Below are 15,143 nucleotides of genomic sequence, written 5' to 3' on the forward strand. Positions count from 1 at the left end.
GACATGGCCAATGGCCAGCCAAGCTTCAGCATGTAATTCAGACATGGCTTTACAGCCAGCCAGGTTTCAACATGCTTCATGAAACACTAGAATTCATTCTTAAAGATTTTAAATCTAAAATTTTTTTCGAAAACAGGTGAGAAAATTTTGAAATATTTTTGAAAAAATTTTTGAAAAAATTTTTGAAAAGAAAATAAAAAGAAAATTACCTAATCTGAGCAACAAGATGAACCGTCAGTTGTCCAAACTCAAACAATCCCCGGCAACGGCGCCAAAAACTTGGTGCACAAAATTGTGATGTCCAGGCTCAAACAATCCCTGGCAACGTGAGCAACTTGGTACGCGTAATCGTGATTACACTTTAATTATGTAAAATTCATGGCTCTTTCTTTCCCTGGCAATGGCGCCAAGAACATGGTGCCAATACCATGGTTCACAACTTCGATACAACTAACCAGCAAGTGCACTGGGTCGTCCAAGTAATACCTTACGTGAGTAAGGGTCGAATCCCACGGAGATTGTTGGTATGAAGCAAGCTATGGTCACCTTGCAAATCTCAGTCAAGCAGATATAAATTGATAATGGTGTTTTCGAATTTAATATAATAAAAGGGATAGAAATACTTATGTAAATCATTGGTGAGAATTTCAGATAAGCGTCTGGAGATGCATTTGTTCCTCTGAATCTCTGCTTTCCTGCTATCTTCATCCAATCAGTCTTACTCCTTTCCATGGCTGGCTTTATGCAAGGGCATCACCGTTGTCAGTGGCTACATCCCCTCCTCTCAGTGAAAAATATGCTCACATGCTCTGTCACAGCACGGCTAATCATCTGTCGGTTCCCGATCATGCTGGAATAGGATTCACCCTCCTTTTGCGTCTGTCACTAACGCCCAGCACTCGCGAGTTTGAAGCTCGTCACAGTCATTCAATCATTGAATCCTACTCGGAATACCACAGACAAGGTTTAAACTTTCCGGATTCTCTTGAATGCCGCCATCATTCTAGCTTACGCCACGAAGATTCTGGTTAGGAGATCTAAGAGATATTCATTCTAGCTTATTTCATGTAGAACGGAAGTATTTGTCAGGCACGTGTTCATAGGGGAGAATAGTGATGAGCGTCACACATAATCATCACCTTCATCACGTTCTTGGGTGCGAATGGATATCTTAGAAGCGAAATAAGATGAATTGAATAGAAAACAGTAGTACTTTGCATTAATCTTTGAGGAACAGCAGAGCTCCACACCTTAATCTATGGAGTGTAGAAACTCTACCATATGAAAATACATAAGTGAAAGGTCCAGGCATGGCCGAGATGGCCAGCCCCCAAAACGTGATCACAGGATCAATAATACAATCCAGGATGTCAAAAAGACTAGTAAAAGGTCTTGTTTATAATAAACTAGCTACTAGGGTTTACATGAGTAAGTAATTGATGCATAAATCCACTTCCGGGGCCCACTTGGTGTGTGTTTGGGCTGAGCTTGAGTGTTTCACGTGTAGAGGTCTTTCTTGGAGTTGAACGCCAGCTTTTATGCCAGTTTGGGCGTTCAACTCTGGTTTTGGCTCCTTTTCTGGCGCTGGACGCCAGATTTGGGCAGAAAGCTGGCGTTGAACGCCAGTTTACGTCGTCTATTCTTGGCCAAAGTATGGACTATTATATATTGCTGGAAAGCTCTGGATGTCTAATTTCCAACGCATTTAGAAGCGCGCCATTTCGAGTTCTGTAGCTCCAGAAAATCCACTTTGAGTGCAGGGAGGTCAGAATCCAACAGCATCAGCAGTCCTTCTTCAACCTCTGAATCTGATTTTTGCTCAAGTCCCTCAATTTCAGCCAGAAAATACCTGAAATTACAGAAAAATACACAAACTCATAGTAAAGTCCAGAAATGTGAATTTAACATAAAAACTAATGAAAACATCCCTAAAAGTAACTAGATCCTACTAAAAACATACTAAAAACAATGCCAAAAAGTGTATAAATTATCCGCTCATCATATATCACACGAACTAGGTTATCTTTCCTTTGTCCTAACACTGCCCCAACTGCAAAATCAAATGCATCGCACATAAATTCAAATGGTAGGTTCCAATCAGATGGGGAAATGATAGGAGCAGAGGATAACCTCAATTTCAAATGTGCAAATGCTAGCATGCATGTTTCATCAAAGATGAATGGTGTATCAGATACAAGGAGATTGCTTAAGGGCTTGGCTATCTTTGAAAAATCTTTAATGAACCTTCTGTAAAAACTAGCATGCCCTAAAAAACTTCTAATTGCCTTGACATCACTGGGTGGGGGTAGTTTTTCAATAAGTTCTACTTTAGCTCTATCAACCTCAATGCCTTGGTGAGAGACCTTGTGACCAAGGACTATTCCTCCTGTCACCATGAAGTGGCATTTTTCCCAGTTCAAGACCAAATTGGTTTCTTGGCATCTTTTCAATACCAAGGCGAGGTGATGTAGGCAACTAGGAAAAGAATCTCCGAATACCGAGAAATCATCCATAAAAACTTCAATGAATTTTTCTATCATATCTGAAAAGATAGAAAGCATGCAGCGTTGGAAAGTTGCAGGGGCATTACATAATCCAAATGGCATGCGCCTATAGGCAAACACTCCATACGGACAGGTAAATGAGGTTTTCTCTTGGTCTCTTGGATCAACCACTATTTGGTTATATCCTGAATAACCGTCAAGAAAATAATAATATGCGTGCCCTGCAAGTATTTCCAACATCTGATCCATGAATGGAAGGGGAAAATGGTCCTTTCGTGTAGCCTCATTGAGTTTCCTGTAGTCTATGCACATCCGCCATCCTGTGACGGTCCTTGTAGGTATGAGCTCGTTCTTCTCATTGGTAACCACAGTGATCCCTCCCTTCTTTGGCACATGTATGTTTGATTGTTGCTTAATTGGTAAGCTAGTATGTTTGATTGTTGCTTAATTGCATTAGATTTTATTTAATTGAAGTTTTCATCTAGGACATTTTGTGAAATCTTTTGAAAATCATGAAAACCTTGAAGAAGCAAATGCAAAAATAAAGCAAGAAAAGAAAAAGGGAAAGAGTGAGAAAGCTGAAGGCTCTGAGTACCAATGGCAATTTATTTGCTAAGTACTTGTGGTGTTTATGTATCAAGCCAAATGCTTGAAAACAAAACACTTAGAAGTCAAGGCTAGGCTCAAAGTGCAAAAGCACTCCCTCAAAGCTCAAGGCTCTGAGCATCAATGATTAGAGAGTTAAGAAAAGAAAAGAAAAATGAGCTTAATGAAGTCCTCTAATCAAATGCTTGTGGTGCTTATGTATCAAGTGGTAATACTTGAAAACAAAGCATTTAGAAGTCGTAGCTTTGTTATCAACTCATGGGGCAAAGCACCCAAAAAGGAGAAGCTAAATAAGAAAATCAAAAGTTTGTTTCAAGGAAGAAATATAAGAGAAAGATTTCATAAATTGAGCTAGATGGAAGCATCAATCATTTACATTTCTTTTGTGATTGTAGCATGCTTAGAAAACTAGCTTACCATGAACATTGAGTTGCTATCCTTCTTGCCTTGGATTGTCAATCTTTATTGCATGATTCTTTTCTTGCTTCGGGACAAGCAAGGTTTAAGTTTGGTGTTGTGATGACATGTCATCATGTCATGTTTTTCTATGCCTTTTTCCTTTGTTTTCAATAGGTTTTATGCACTTTCTTGAGCCATAAGCAAGCCAAGTGGGTAGATTTTCATGCTTCCTTTGATTTAATCAACCATGTATGAATTCATGCTATTTCATGAGGTTTTATGCTAAAATTGTCACATATTATGAAAGAATGAATATCTCATGATTTTGAGCATAGCTTTGATGTGTTTGGTTGATTAATGATAGGTGAAGAAGGCTTGGAGAAAGGGTGAAGCAAGAAGGAATGGCTAGGAGTAAAGAGAGGACAATGGAATAAGTTGAACCAGGAAGCAAAATCTTTTGGGTGAAAAGTTAGCCTCAAAGTTAGACCCCTAACTTTGAGGCTAACGTTGGCACATGAATTTCTCCCCTGGGCACCAACGTTTGCGCCAACGTTAGACCCCTAACTTGGAGGCTAACGTTGGCACATGAATATTCAAGGAAGAGGAGCAAAAGTTAGCCCCAACGTTAGCCCCCTAACTTGGAGGCTAACGTTGGAACTTGAGAATTTCTCCCCTGGGCACCAACGTTTGCGCCAACGTTAGCCCCCTAACTTGGAGGCTAACGTTGGCACATGAATTACAATGGGGAAGGAGCAAAAGTTTGCGCCAACGTTAGCCCCCTAACTTTGAGGCTAACGTTGGCGCCACACACCACAACAGCTTGAAAGGGTATACTTCCAACAAGAATAACTTGAGCTACAGAGCTCCAAATGAGGTGATTCAAGAAGCATTCGAAAGTAGGAATCAAGAGCTTTCCAAGCATATATGGCACTGCATGGTGGACACTAAAATTGAGGGAGAAAACTGCCCCGCAATGTGCATAAATGAACATGGTGGCAACATGCAGTGAGGCCACTTGACCTCTGCACCTTCGATGGAGTATAACTCGAGCTGTAGAGCTCCAATTGATGTGCTCCCAACGGCATTGGAAAGTAGACATCCAGGGCTTTCCAACAATGTATAATAGTATGGGGTGGACAATATGTTTGAGCCTCCAGAACTGGCGTTTTCGCCAACGTTTGAGGCAAACGTTACCTCAAACGCTGCACACCAAAGCCAGCGACCATGCCCTCTTCAAATGATCATAACTTGAGTTGTAGATGTCCAATTGAAGTGATTTTAAGTGGGTTAGAAAGCTGACATTCAGAGCTTTCCAACCATATATGATAGTCTATATTGGGCATAAAATTGGCAACATGACAAGAGGACAAAGTTGGCGCCATAAATGTGCATAAGGGAGGCCAACGTTAGGGTCAAAGTTAGACCCCTAACGTTGGCACCAACGTTCATACCAGCAAGTTTTGTGGGCTGCTATGAAAATTTGGAGCCAAAGTTAGACCCCTAACTTTAGCTCCAACTTTTGGTCCAACTTTTGCAAACTCAACCCGGTTCAATTCGGTTCCTCTTCAAACTCCAAGAGCAATCAACCAAGGCCTTTATCAACCCAATTCCATCAAGAGCAAGGGCCCATATGATCATCACTCAAAGGCACAAGAAATAGATAAAATAGGAATTTCATTTAATTGTAATTTATTTTTAATTTCATTTTCATTTCCATTTTGTAAAGCCTATATAAGGCATCATTTTCATATTTGTGAGGAGGCGAGCTCCACTAGGGAGCACGAGGATTTGAGAGCTCTCTTTAATTTTCTTTGTTTTTGAGTCTTGGGTGGAGAATTGAAGGTGTTCTGTTTCATTCTCCCTCTGAGAGTTCTCTCTGCTTTCTTTGCTGCTACATTGAATTAAATTTTCTGTTAATTGCTCTTCATCTACTTTCTCTGCAATTTACATTTCCTTTGCAATTGTTCTTGTTGGATCTAGGAAGGCATTGAGATTTAGACTTGATTATCTAATCTCTTGGGTCCTGAGATCTTAATTCCAATTTTACATTCTCTGTTATTGCTTTTCATGTTTATTTACATATCTGTTTTGGTTCCGAATCAATCAAATCCATCTTTTACTTCTCTGCTTGTTGAAATTTAACTTTTCCTTGTCTAAATCCAGCCCCAATCCCCTTTACATTTAATGCAATTTATATTTCTTGTCATTTAAGATTCTTGCAATTTACATTTCTTGTTCTTTAAGTTACTTGCCAATTTACATTCTGCAACTTTAAATTCATTGTCATTTACTTTCTGTTGGCTACAATTTCACACAATTCACATCAATGTTAGCTTGACTAAACTAATCACCCACTAAAGTTGCTTGATCCATCAATCCCTGTGGGATCGACCTCACTCCCGTGAGTTTTATTACTTGATGCGACCCGGTGCACTTGCCGGTTAGATTTGTGTTTTGGGAGAAATTTATTTTTCACCAAAATACTCATCAAGTTTTTGGCGCCGTTGCCGGGGATTGATTAGATCAACAATGATTATGTGGGTGAGAAGTCTAGATCAAGCATTTTCTTTATTTTTGTTTTCTGTTTCAAAGTGAAACCAAGGTGTTTGAGTTTTTGCCTCACTAAGAAATTCTCATCTCTGATATGAGTAATTTCAGTTTTCCTTGGTTGTGTGTTTTACAAAACTCAAATGGAGTTCAACTCATCTTATGATCAAACAAATTCTATGGAATATCACCCACCATCACCAATTTCTAATGATGGATGGGAATATCACCAAGAAACTTCAAATTCTGGGCTCTCCAATTCATGGAGCCATGCTTCAGAAACACAAGATGAGCAAGAGAATCATATGGGATACCAACCACCACCACAAAATGATTCATATCATTATCCTCATGGAAGATGGAAGCGTCGCCAAAGAATGGAAAAGCATCCACCCCCACGTCCCAGTTTCTCATTTGAAAGTTCTTCATCACTTGATTATGCCTCAACACAAAGTTTCCTCCAAAATCCATACCAGTCATTCCACACCCCTCAACACAACTTCACCACAACACATTCACTTCACCAAAATTACTCTCGACCTTCATCTCTTGAATTAAAAGATGAGGAATACCTTGAAGGCATTGAATTAACAGATGAGGAATACCGTGAAGGCATTGAAATACAGAGAAAACTAGTGGAATTTTACACAAAATCCCCATCTTGGGAAGAAACCATCCTCGAGCAGATAAATGGGTCCTTAGAGCAAACAAGGGGAAACTTAGAACCATCAACCAGTGAGGATGAAGACAAATGTGTGGGTGAGGAAGTGGAAAAGCAAGATAAGGAGGCCACTGCATCAAGTGAACTTTCAATGAAGAATGAGGTGGTTGAACCTGAAACTACACTTGAGATGACAAGAGAACATGAAAACTCACAACTCTCACAAACCTCCCTGGACCAAAATGCCTCAACATCTGAATCCATGATTGAAAGGTATGACGAGGAGATGAAGAAATGTTGGGAAGATCGACAAACCTCTCCCATGATAGAGCGATTGAAACAAATGTTGGGTGTAAAAGAGGAAGTGGAGGAACAAGAATGTGAAGAAGTCATTCCAAACTCAAATGAGGCAAAGAAGTACATGAAGGAAGAATTCACAGAACCACCATTGCAAGAGACTCTTGATGAAGACAAAACTCCAACAATCACACAACCACCAAAACATGGATTCAAAGAAGTGAAGGCAATTAACAAAAGCACCAAGAAGAGGATTGTGACCAAACTACCAAGGACAACATTCAAGAGGAGGTCAACCACAAGCAATCCAACCCCTGGACCAATAGCAAGCAAGCTCAATCAAGCCATGTACAAAAGAAAGCTTGCTGAGGAGAGACCAAGACAGGGGGTAATAGCTGAATCTTCTCCTCCTTTGAAGTCATTTCTCTTAACAAATTGAAAGAAGAGGAAGAAAGTAAAGAACAGGTAGACAGTAGGTACATTTCTTTTCCTTGCTTTGTTTAAATTTCAATAAATTGACATAGGATTGCATTCTAAGTTTGGTGTTGCTATGCAACACAGTTTGCTTCAAATCTTTACTGGATACTTGCATTGATTCCAAGTGAAAGTGTCACATTAAGTTTGGTGTGCCACTTATTCTTTATGCAAAGTATTATGCTCACCTTCTTAAGCTTGCAATCACAATGTCTCTGTCTCTTGTGCCTTGATTATTATCTTTAATTTTGCTTGCTTGAAACACATGTACTACTAACATTTCTTGTGTAAGACATTCATGATCCATCTTAGCCCCATAGCCACGGTTCTAATAGTTGCTTGAGGATGAGCAAGCATTCTGAGTTTGGTATGGAAGGAGGAGAATGGGAGGAAAATGACAACAATAGAGAAGATGAACTACAAGGTTGTAAAGTTCTTTTTCCTCTCATTTGTTTCAAGCACTATAAACTGCATGATTGTCTTTACCTTCTCTGTATGCATGTGTGTATGAAAAGGCATAGTTGATTTTTAATTTGCAACATGGTGCTGTGTCATTATGAATACCAACTTGAGTTTTGTGAATTCAAAAGCAACAAAGTATCATGATCATAAACAAACAAGGCATTAAAGAAGATTTTAGCATGTGCATAAAAGTATTGGTAAGCTAGTATGTTTGATTGTTGCTTAATTGTATTAGATTTTATTTAATTGAAGTTTTCATCTAGGACATTTTGTGAAATCTTTTGAAAATCATGAAAACCTTGAAGAAGCAAATGCAAAAATAAAGCAAGAAAAGAAAAAGGGAAAGAGTGAGAAAGTTGAAGGCTCTGAGTACCAATGGCAATTTATTTGCTAAGTACTTGTGGTGTTTATGTATCAAGCCAAATGCTTGAAAACAAAACACTTAGAAGTCAAGGCTAGGCTCAAAGTGCAAAAGCACTCCCTCAAAGCTCAAGGCTCTGAGCATCAATGATTAGAGAGTTAAGAAAAGAAAAGAAAAATGAGCTTAATGAAGTCCTCTAATCAAATGCTTGTGGTGCTTATGTATCAAGTGATAATACTTGAAAACAAAGCATTTAGAAGTCGTAGCTTTGTTATCAACTCATGGGGCAAAGCACCCAAAAAGGAGAAGCTAAATAAGAAAATCAAAAGTTTGTTTCAAGGAAGAAATATAAGAGAAAGATTTCATAAATTGAGCTAGATGGAAGCATCAATCATTTACATTTCTTTTGTGATTGTAGCATGCTTAGAAAACTAGCTTACCATGAACATTGAGTTGCTATCCTTCTTGCCTTGGATTGTCAATCTTTATTGCATGATTCTTTTCTTGCTTCGGGACAAGCAAGGTTTAAGTTTGGTGTTGTGATGACATGTCATCATGTCATGTTTTTCTATGCCTTTTTCCTTTGTTTTCAATAGGTTTTATGCACTTTCTTGAGCCATAAGCAAGCCAAGTGGGTAGATTTTCATGCTTCCTTTGATTTAATCAACCATGTATGAATTCATGCTATTTCATGAGGTTTTATGCTAAAATTGTCACATATTATGAAAGAATGAATATCTCATGATTTTGAGCATAGCTTTGATGTGTTTGGTTGATTAATGATAGGTGAAGAAGGCTTGGAGAAAGGGTGAAGCAAGAAGGAATGGCTAGGAGTAAAGAGAGGACAATGGAATAAGTTGAACCAGGAAGCAAAATCTTTTGGGTGAAAAGTTAGCCTCAAAGTTAGACCCCTAACTTTGAGACTAACGTTGGCACATGAATTTCTCCCCTGGGCACCAACGTTTGCGCCAACGTTAGACCCCTAACTTGGAGGCTAACGTTGGCACATGAATATTCAAGGAAGAGGAGCAAAAGTTAGCCCCAACGTTAGCCCCCTAACTTGGAGGCTAACGTTGGAACTTGAGAATTTCTCCCCTGGGCACCAACGTTTGCGCCAACGTTAGCCCCCTAACTTGGAGGCTAACGTTGGCACATGAATTACAATGGGGAAGGAGCAAAAGTTTGCGCCAACGTTAGCCCCCTAACTTTGAGGCTAACGTTGGCGCCACACACCACAACAGCTTGAAAGGGTATACTTCCAACAAGAATAACTTGAGCTACAGAGCTCCAAATAAGGTGATTCAAGAAGCATTGGAAAGTAGGAATCAAGAGCTTTCCAAGCATATATGGCACTGCATGGTGGACACTAAAATTGAGGGAGACAACTGCCCCGCAATGTGCATAAATGAACATGGTGGCAACATGCAGTGAGGCCACTTGACCTCTGCACCTTCGATGGAGTATAACTCGAGCTGTAGAGCTCCAATTGATGTGCTCCCAACGGCATTGGAAAGTAGACATCCAGGGCTTTCCAACAATGTATAATAGTATGGGGTGGACAATACGTTTGAGCTTCCAGAACTGGCGTTTTCGCCAACGTTTGAGGCAAACGTTACCTCAAACGCTGCACACCAAAGCCAGCGACCATGCCCTCTTCAAATGATCATAACTTGAGTTTTAGATGTCCAATTGAAGTGATTCCAAGTGGGTTAGAAAGCTGACATTCAGAGCTTTCCAACCATATATGATAGTCTATATTGGGCATAAAATTGGCAACATGACAAGAGGACAAAGTTGGCGCCATAAATGTGCATAAGGGAGGCCAACGTTAGGGTCAAAGTTAGACCCCTAACGTTGGCACCAACGTTCATACCAGCAAGTTTTGTGGGCTACTATGAAAAGTTGGAGCCAAAGTTAGACCCCTAACTTTAGCTCCAACTTTTGGTCCAACTTTTGCAAACTCAACCCGGTTCAATTCGGTTCCTCTTCAAACTCCAAGAGCAATCAACCAAGGCCTTTATCAACCCAATTCCATCAAGAGCAAGGGCCCATATGATCATCACTCAAAGGCACAAGAAATAGATAAAATAGGAATTTCATTTAATTGTAATTTGTTTTTAATTTCATTTTCATTTCCATTTTGTAAAGCCTATATAAGGCATCATTTTCATATTTGTGAGGAGGCGAGCTCCACTAGGGAGCACGAGGATTTGAGAGCTCTCTTTAATTTTCTTTGTTTTTGAGTCTTGGGTGGAGAATTGAAGGTGTTCTGTTTCATTCTCCCTCTGAGAGTTCTCTCTGCTTTCTTTGCTGCTTCATTGAATCAAATTTTCTGTTAATTGCTCTTCATCTACTTTCTCTGCAATTTACATTTTCTTTGCAATTGTTCTTGTTGGATCTAGGAAGGCATTGAGATCTAGACTTGATTATCTAATCTCTTGGGTCCTGAGATCTTAATTCCAATTTTACATTCTCTGTTATTGCTTTTCATGTTTATTTACATATCTGTTTTGGTTCCGAATCAATCAAATCCATCTTTTACTTCTCTGCTTGTTGAAATTTAACTTTTCCTTGTTTAAATCCAGCCCCAATCCCCTTTACATTTAATGCAATTTATATTTCTTGTCATTTAAGATTCTTGCAATTTACATTTCTTGTTCTTTAAGTTACTTGCCAATTTACATTCTGCAACTTTAAATTCATTGTCATTTACTTTCTGTTGGCTACAATTTCACACAATTCACATCAATGTTAGCTTGACTAAACTAATCACCCACTAAAGTTGCTTGATCCATCAATCCCTGTGGGATCGACCTCACTCCCGTGAGTTTTATTACTTGATGCGACCCGGTGCACTTGCCGGTTAGATTTGTATTTTGGGAGAAATTTATTTTTCACCAAAATACTCATCACGTGGGGGGTTGCATTCCATCTTGCTCTTCTTCCTTTTTATTTGAGCCTTCTTCTTGTGGTTTTTGGGGATGTTCCTTCAGTTCCTTCCCACTCCTAAGTGTGATAGCTTGACACTCCTCCCTTTTGCTTGAATGGGCATCATAGCAAAAATTGTGGTTAGGAAGCTGCTTAAACAGATAGCTGATTTGTGTCTCCAGTTTTGTGATGGCAGCATTTTGATTCTGCATGTTTGACTGCACTTCCTCTCTGAATGCTTTACTGTCTTGAATGTCTCTGCATATTCCTTCAATGAAGGTTTCGATCTTAGAGATCTTGTCATCAATTGATGAGTGATTCGGAGCAGATGTGCTGTTTTGGTTTTGATAAGTGTGTGGAGACGTGTTGTTGTGGGGGTGTTGAGATGTCCTCTGGGTGAATTGCTGGTGAGCTGCATTGTTGTTGGAGTTTTAACGTCTCTGGTCTTGGTTTTGATCTTGCTCACTTCCCCACCCAAAGTTTGGGTGGTTTCTCCATCCAGGGTTGTAAGTCTTGGAGTATGGATCATAGTTTTTCCTTGGTGAATTCTCAATGTAGTTGGCTTGCTCCTGACTCCCCTCTGCTTCTTCATTCACTCCTTCTTGGATTGTTGATGAAGATGAGATTGCTGCTACTTGGTTCCTCTCCATCTTCTTGGTGAGGTCAGCCAGCTGCTGGGTAATGAGCTTGTTTTGGGCCAACAGAGCATCTACATTGTTTAGCTCCATCACTCCTCTTGTGTTCCCTCTTTCGAAAGCATAGAAGTAGTCGTTTTCTGCTACTATTTCAATAACATCTATGGCTTCCTCAATGGTCTTCTTCTTGTTCAAGGATCCTCCAGATGAATGGTCTACGGCCTTCTTTGACTCATAAGAGAGCCCTTCATAGAAAATGTGCAGCTGGACCCATTCGTTGAACATGTCAGGTGGACACCTCCTTGTTAAGTCCTTGAACCTCTCCCATGCTTCATACAGAGTCTCACCATCTTGTTGCCTGAAAGTTTGAACCTCAGCTCTCAGCCTATTGATTCATTGAGGAGGGTAGAATCTTGCTAAGAATTTGTTCACCACATCCTCCCAAGTTGTCAAGCTCTCCCTTGGGAAGGATTCCAGCCACTTGGCTGCCTTGTCCCTGAGTGAGAAGGGAAATAAGAGCAGTCTATAGGCGTCAGGATGAACACCATTAAATTTCACTGTGTCACATATTCTCAGGAAGGTGGTCAAATGTTGATTGGGGTCTTCTTGAACACCTCCTCCAAACGAACAGTTGTTCTGAACAAGGGTGATGAGCTGTGGTTTAAGTTCAAAGTTGTTGGCATGGATTGTTGGCTTTTGGATGCTACTTCCACAATTGCCTGGGTTTGGATTGATGTAAGAGCCCAAAACTCTTCTATCCTCACCAGCATGATTTGCTCCACCTCCTCTGCCATGGTTGTGAGTCTCTTCTTCATGATGATTTTCCATGTTTTCTTCCATGTTAGGTTCAAAGTATTCCTCAAAATGTTCCTCCTCTTCTTCAGCACCAACTACACATTTTTCTTTTGCCTCCCTCCTTAGTCTAAGGAAGGTTCTCTCAGGTTCAGAATCAAAGGAAGTTGAAGCCCCGCTTCTTCTCCGTGTCATACAACCAACAAGTACAAGCAAAGAAAATAGGTGCAGACATTATTTGTGTCAGAATTGCTGTTAGTTGTGGGTGATGCAATATATCAAACTGTTAGTGGGTTAGCAAACAGAATTGAAAATAACAAAGAAAAACAAAAGAGTAGAGGGAGAAGGGAAGAAGTTTAACTAAAACAAAAAGTAAATCACTCAAACAGAAAAATGAAATTCACAAAATAAAAATGCTCAATCTAGTGATCTTCCAATTTAATCATTGTTGATGCACAATCAATCCCCGGCAACGGCGCCATAAACTTGATGCTCGGAAAACTTGTCTCTCAACAAATCTCCCTTCGGCAAGTGTACCGAATTTTTCGTCAAGTAAAAACTCACAATAGAGTGAGGTCGAATCCCACAGGGATTGATTGAGCAAGCAACTTTAATTAGAAGAATGTTCTAGTTGAGCGAATCCAGAATTTGGGTTGAGAGTTGCAGAAAATAAAATGGCGGGAATGTAAATAACAGAAAAGTAAATGCTAGAATTAAAGGACTGGAAGTAAATGACTAAAAATAAATTGCAGAATTGTAAATGGGAATGGGTGATTTGCTCATAAAAGTAAATGGCAGAAATTAAAGAGAATGGGTAAGATTAGAGATGGGGAGTTCATTGGGCTTAGGAGATGTTGCAATTCTCCGGATCAAGTACATTTTCATCTCTTCCTCAATCAATGCACTCATTGATCTCCTTGGCAATCTTAAGTGATTGAATTACAATTTCTTGCAATTCAATCTCTCAAATCTTGATCAATAGCCAATTCCTTGGTCAATTGCTCATGAGAAGAGATGAAGTATGGTCAATGATTATACCACATGCATTTCCCAAATCAAGTATTGAGAGGGTTATAGTCACATACCCATCCAAACCCAATTTGGTCCAGCATGAGAAAGCATTTCTAGCTTGATCTCTTCATTCCTCTTTCAAGGTTCAAAAGAGATCCAAGTTTGAATAGCTTCTCTTCCAAGATAACTACTCAATTGGATGAAGATCGAAAGCTTTCAAGTAAAATCAAGAGGAAAGATAGAAGAAGAATAATGAAAATTAGTATTGATCCATCAAATTACAACAGAGCTCCCTAACCCAATGAAAGGGGTTTAGTTGTTCATAGCTCTTGAAAATGAAAACAAAGATGGAGAATACATCACAAAACTAGAAATTGCAAAGAAAGTAAAATACAGAGAGTAGTTCTCTTTTTCCTAGCCTCCAGAACTTCTTCTCAATTCAAAGCTACTCCTATATATACTACTCTTCTCAGCTTCTAGTGTGATTCTTCAAGTCTTGGGCCTTTGGATCTTGAGTTTGAAGCAGTTCCTTTCTTTATTTAGGCTTGGCTTTACTTGCAGAGAGAAAGTGCGAAGTGGGCGGAGACTTTAGTTCAGGACGTTAGGGGTGTTAATATTTAGTGAGAATATAAGTTCGAGAACGTTGGTGACACTTAACATTGTCACTAACGTTCCAATGCACCCCTTTGCCTCACGTTAAAACCCACGTTAACTAGGTTAACGTGGCTTTTAACGTTGCCTTGTTAACCTTCGATAACGTTAGTGACACTCAACATTGTCACTAACGTTCCAGCGTGCCCCTTCTTGCTTCACGTTAAAGCCCACGTTAACTAGGTTAACGTGGCTTCTAACGTGGCCCTTGCCATCCTTCGAGAACGTTAGTGACATTCAACATTGTCACTAACGTTCCAATGTGCCCCCAGGTCTCACGTTAGAGTCCACGTTAACTAGGTTAACGTGGCTTCTAACGTGGCCATCTTTAGCCATCCCAACGTTAGTGACAATGTTGAGTGTCACTAACGTTGGCTCATCCTTCATTCCTCATCGTTAGCTTCCACGTTAACCAAGTTAATATGGAAGTTAACGTGACTCTTAGGGGTTGTGTGGTTGCTTCAACGTTAGTGACACTGTTGAGTGTCACTAACGTTGTCGACAACTCTTCATCCCTTACGTTAGTTCCCACGTTAACCAAGTTAACGTGGGAGTTAACGTGGTACTTTGCACCATAGGCCAACGTTAGTGACAATGTTGAGTGTCATTAACGTTGGCTTCTCTTCCCCCCTTAACGTTAGAGGCCACGTTAACTAGGTTAACGTGGCTTCTAACGTGGCCACTTATGAGTAATTGCCAACGTTAGTGACAATGTTAAGTGTCACTAACGTTGGCTCAACTTCTCTTCTCCACGTTAGAGTTCACGTTAACTTAGTTAACGTGACTCTCTAACGTGGGCATTGATGGCTTTTTTT

The 15,143-nt window shown here is 39.8% G+C and overlaps 1 non-coding gene across 1 annotated transcript; it reads left to right on the forward strand.

The window, feature by feature from the left end:
• Positions 1 to 12,157: 12,157 nt before the first annotated feature.
• Positions 12,158 to 12,261, forward strand: LOC148574650 (small nucleolar RNA R71). Its single transcript, XR_015905817.1, has one exon. It is a non-coding gene; the product is annotated as a small nucleolar RNA R71 (small nucleolar RNA).
• Positions 12,262 to 15,143: the final 2,882 nt, after the last annotated feature.

The sequence above is a fragment of the Arachis ipaensis genome, chromosome B2 (assembly GCF_059453495.1).
Source record: "Arachis ipaensis isolate K30076 ecotype BB chromosome B2, ASM5945349v1, whole genome shotgun sequence".
In the NCBI taxonomy this organism is placed as follows: Eukaryota; Viridiplantae; Streptophyta; class Magnoliopsida; order Fabales; family Fabaceae; genus Arachis; species Arachis ipaensis.